Below are 5,803 nucleotides of genomic sequence, written 5' to 3'. Positions count from 1 at the left end.
TTTTTTTTTTGAGTTATAGAATTTTTATTAGAGCCGAAAGAAGGAAAGAAAATACATACATGTATATGAACACACATTCACATATACACACAATACCTCTCAATTTGGACCCATAATGAACGATACATAGTGCAATATTAACAAGGCATTGTACAGAAATAAAAGTTCCGAAATTACAATCCAACAGTTACAGCTCCCCACCCAACCCTCCTCCAACCCTCCCATAAAAAGAAAGAAAAAATAAAAGAAAACAAAACAAACCAATCCCCCCCATCTCAGCTCAAAGTCAACCTGACAGAAGAAAAAACAGACAAATAAATGTGTCATTAATCTGATATGACTACCCATATTTATGACCAAAACAATATTCAGCGACAGGCACCTTCAGCCGGGCAAAGCCCTCAAGTTGGAAAAATAAGAAAGAAAACATTGCCATTTTTGGTAGAACTTCTGTGTAGACCCTCGAAGGGTGTATTTGATTTTCTCAAGCTTAAGAAAAAACATCACGTCTTTAATCCAGAGGGATATTGAAGGACATTTTTCAGACTTCCAGTGCAACAGTAAAGTACGTCTAGCCAACAATGATGTAAAAGCAACAATTTCCAATTGAGCAGGGCTTAGCTCTGAGGCGGGGTTGAGGATACCGAATATGGCGACCAATGGACAAGGTTGCAAATTAACACTCAGGACAGAGGACATAATTGTGAAGTAATTGGACCAAAAATTATATAATTTGGGACAAAGAAAGAACATGTGACCAAGATTGCATGGGGAGCCTTTGCATTTATCACATATATCCACCACATCCGGGTAAATCCGAGAAAGCCTAGATTTAGAAAAATGGATCCTATGTACAACTTTAAATTGGATCAAACTGAGACGAGCACAGGAAGAGGAAGATCGGATTCTATCAATTGCGTCATCCCAATTATCTTGGGTCAGCTGGATTCCCAACTCTTTCTCCCATGCATTTATAATCTTGACGCTAGAATCCACTTTTAGCTTTAAAATAAAACTATAAATCTTAGAAATCGTGCCTTTCTGAAGTGGATTGTATGCAACAATCTTTTCCCACGGCTGTTCAGGGGGCATAGAAGGAAAATTAGGAAAACATTTAGAGACAAAATTCCGAATTTGTAAGTATCGAAACAAATGTGTACCGGGTAAACTATATTTGGAAGATAAATCCGCAAAGCTATCAAATACTCCTGATGCATATAGGTTTCTTATTTGTTTTAAGCCCCTGTCATGCCAAACTGAAAACGATGGGTCAGAAAGAGATGGAGGAAACAAATGGTTGTTAATCAAGGGGGATAAAGATGAGGCAGCAGCAAACTTAAAGTGCCTTCTAAATTGAAACCAGACTTTCAGCGTATTAAGTACAACTTGATTATTAGTGTAAAGAGAGGGTTTAATAGGTAGCGAGGAAAAAATTAGACCAGATAGTGAAGACCCAGTACACGACGATAGCTCCAATTTACACCAAGGAGAGCTGGACAATTTTAACCAATAATTGATTTTGTGTATGTGAGCAGCCCAATAGTATGATTGAAAATCAGGCAATGCAAGCCCGCCACTGAGTTTGCATCTTTGCAATAATGTTTTACGAACTCGAGGAGATTTCCCTTTCCAAATAAAGCCATTGATCAACCTATCCAAGGAATCAAAAAAGATTTTAGGCATAAAAAGAGGAATAGACTGAAATAAAAAGAGAAATTTGGGTAAGACATTCATCTTGACTATATTAATTCTACCCAAAAGGGAGAGGGGAAGATTACCCCAACTCTGGAAATCAGATGCTGTTTTTGTTATAAGAGGCGAAAAGTTAGCAGAAGCAAGGCCAGATAAAGAACGTGTCACATTTATACCAAGATATTTAAATCCTTTGGGACTGAGTTTGAAAGGGACGTCAGATTGTTGAAGACTACCAGGAGTAGTTTTTATAGGGAAGCATTCACTCTTTTCCAAATTCAATTTGTAGCCTGAGAAGGAGCTAAAATTATTTAAGATACGCAAGATAGTGGGAACGGAGGTAGTGGGATTGGATACATATAGCAACAGATCATCTGCGTATAAGGACAATTTATATTCTGTTCCATTTCGAAAAATTCCTCTAAAAGAGGGGGATGCACGCAATGCGATGGACAAAGGCTCAATCGCCATAATGAAGAGCAATGGCGATAATGGGCACCCTTGGCGTGTTCCACGCCCAAGAGAGAAATAATCTGAGTATATATCATTCGTGTGGACACTAGCCTTGGGAGATGCATAAAGGAGACGAATCCAAGAAACAAAAGTATCACCAAATCCAAACTTCTTCAAAACCGCAAACAAGTATTCCCACTCCACTCTGTCAAATGCTTTTTCAGCATCAAGGGAAATTACAATTTCGGGTTCATCCGAAGAATGCTTTGAATAGATAACATTGAAAAGAGTGCGTGTATTAAAAAATAATTGACGCCCCTTGATAAAGCCATTTTGCTCCTCAGATATAACCAAAGGAAGGGCCTTCTCCAGCCGAGAAGCTACCAACTTGGCTAGTACCTTTACATCTACATTCAACAGGGACAGTGGTCTGTAAGAACCACATAAAGTTGGGTCCTTGTCTTTTTTGTGAAGTAAAACTATAGTAGCCTGTGTTAATGTTGGAGGTAAAGTCTTACGTTCTAAAGATTCAATAAACATATCCATTAATAGTGGTGCCAATTTTTCTATAAACTTTTTATAAAATTCAATGGGAAACCCATCGGGGCCAGGGGCTTTATTTGACTGCAGTGCTTTTATTGAATTTATTACTTCCACAAGGCTGAGTGAAGAATCCATGCTCCTGGCAGTATCCATATCAATAGCAGGAGTTGATAAATTTTGAAGAAATTCCTTCATTTTATTATCATCTGTGGGAAATTCAGATGAATATAAAGAAGAATAAAATGATTTAAAAGTGTCATTAATTTCGATGGGGTCGTTTGTAATTACCTGCTGGGTATTTTGAATACTAGGTATTATACGAGAGTTAACTTGACGCCGTAACTGGTGTGCCAGTAAACGGCCAGCTTTGTCACCGTATTCATAGTATGAACCTTTACTGCGTAAAAGTAAGCGTTCAGCTTCCTTGGTGGAAATTAAATCAATCTCTGATTGAACGCCCATACGCTCTTTAAATAATTCTGGTGAAGGATCTGTGGCACATCTTTGATCGAGCTTAGCAATGGCCGTTGCCAGTTCAGTAAGCCTTGAGTTATGCCTTTTATCAGACAGAGACGTGTATGAAATTATTTGTCCTCTGAGATAAGACTTAAGTGTTTCCCATAACAACGAATGAGAAGTGGAGTCGTTCTTATTAAACAACAGAAACTCATCGATTGCATTAGAAATAAAGCCACAAAATTCTTCATCTGCCAGTAAAAGAGAATTGAACCGCCACAGAGGTCGGCTACGTTTGTAAGATGACAACTGAATGTCTAATACTAATGGAGCATGGTCAGATATTATTATACTCAAATAATCAGAGAAAACTACACATGAATTGAGAGTCTGGTCAATAAAAAAATAATCGATTCTGGAATAAGAGTGATGCACCTTAGAAAAGAAAGAAAATTTTTTCCTGGTTGGGTTTCGACATCTCCACGGGTCAATAAGACCACTCTGCCTCATAAAATCAGAAAATGCTTGGGCCATTAAAGATTTAGTTAAATTTCGGGGATTAGATCGGTCTAAGTTTGGATCAATTACACAGTTTAAGTCTCCCCCTAAAATTAACGAATGCGAATCCAAAAATGGGAGGCTGCTCAATAATCTATTTGCGAACTCAGCATCATCAAAGTTTGGAGCATATACATTTACCAGAAGAACCTTTTTCTGCATTAATGTACCAGCGACTATCACATATCTACCATATTTATCAGCTATGACGTCCGTGGGCGAGAATTGTACTGTTTTACTAATCAAAATGGCTACTCCTCTCGATTTGGAATTAAAATCCGAATGAAAAACCTGGTTCATCCAAGAGCAACGTAACCTATTATGATCCTTGATGCGAAGATGAGTCTCTTGTAGAAACACTACCGAAGGTTTTAACCGCTTGAGGTGGGAAAAGACTTTTGATCTTTTAACAGGGTGACCCATGCCCTTGATATTCCAGCTAATGAAACGAAGAGAAGTGCCTGGTCCTGCCGTATCGGGGTCTACAGCGGTATTAATCATTTAACTAAATAAAAACAACCATAAAGAGCTGAGATGGTCCCCCCCGCTACCCATGCCCAAAAATAAACCCATAACAAAACAACACCCAAAGTCCCCATAAAAACAGAACAATGGAGACAGCAGTGCTACACACGGCAGTTATTCACAATCAAATGTGAACACGGAGATAAGGCAGAGCGAAAAAAGCCCGGAAGTGTATTTAGCGAAAACCGGCTAATAGCCCCCACCAACCTCCAAATTGGAACATTAGTATGTGCATTATTATACTACTTTGATTATTATTATAATTATATCACAACAAGGTTGGAAACCGCATAGTCCCCACTTAATGGAGAAAAATATTACAAAACAATATCGGTATAGATACACACGAGCATTATTAATTTCTGAACTAAACAGGATATAGCCAAAACTTTAATTACCCAGTGATGTATTAGAGCCTCAGGTCTAAAAAAAAAACTATAAGAACTATAAGAACTATATATACACCCAAACAATCTGTGACCAGGGCTCGTTAAGAGCGAGTCAGGTTCGCTCAGAAATCAGAGTCTGAACGTATTGCTTCGCGTCCTCGGATGCAGTAAACTCCTTTACAACTCCATTGTAAGTAATGCGCAGCTTCGCTGGGTAGAAAAGTCCGTACCTGATGCCTTCGATGCCACGAAGTAGCCGCTTCACCTCATTGAAGGCTGCTCGAGCCCGGGCAACCTTAGCAGTGTGATCCGGAAAGATCGATATAGTCGCGGCTCCGACTTTAATCCGTTGGCGCTCCCTGGCACGACGTAAAATGTCCAGACAGTCACTATAGTAATGAAGCCTGCACACAATTACTCGAGGTCGTTCGCCTGGTTTGGGTTTGGGTTGAAGAGAGCGATGAGACCGGTCCACCAGCGGTTCCTTTTCCAGCCCGAGCGCTTCCTTCAGCAGCGCAGCCACAGCGGTGGGTGAGCAGGAGTCAGCGGCCTCCTCCACGCCGATGATCCTGATGTTGTTGCGGCGCGATCTTGACTCTAAGTCCTCACACTTGTCTTCCAACATGGTGACCTAGGCCGTAAGCCGCTCTAGTGTAGTTTTCATACCAGTAATGTCATCAGTGCACCCCGTGAGCGCCTCCTCCACATCCTCCACCGTAGCCGCTAGCTTAACCAGTTTAGCATCTGTAGCGGCATGAATACTTGCTAGCTGCGTTTTCACAGCCTGTACCTCAGCTTTAATGGATGATAACGCATCTCCAAGAACCTCTTGAAGTTCCTTCTTAATAATGCCAGCGATATCTTCTTTCAAAGATGCCAGTAGTTCAAGCTTGAGGGTGTCGGCGACCGGGTTCATTTGAGTCGGAGCGGTCACAGCACATGGGTCTGGCGGCGAAGAAGCCGAGGCCTGCGAGCATGACTTTAGCTGCGTCTGAATAGTACGAGATTTTCCCCTTCCCGACATTGTTGGTGCAAAAAAAAAGATATATTCGTGGGACAGAAGTGCAAAACAATCGACAGAGACTTGGTTTACAAAGAAAAGCACGGTTGAATAAGCATTTTAAACGAAATTGGCAGGAGCTACCACAAACCACGTCCTACTCCATAGACCGCTCCGCAGCGCCCCC

This window comes from Poecilia latipinna, unplaced genomic scaffold (assembly GCF_001443285.1).
Source record: "Poecilia latipinna isolate Pla-1442-1.1 unplaced genomic scaffold, P_latipinna-1.0 Scaffold1033, whole genome shotgun sequence".
Classification (NCBI taxonomy): Eukaryota; Metazoa; Chordata; class Actinopteri; order Cyprinodontiformes; family Poeciliidae; genus Poecilia; species Poecilia latipinna.
Note: the sequence above shows the minus strand (reverse complement) of the source record.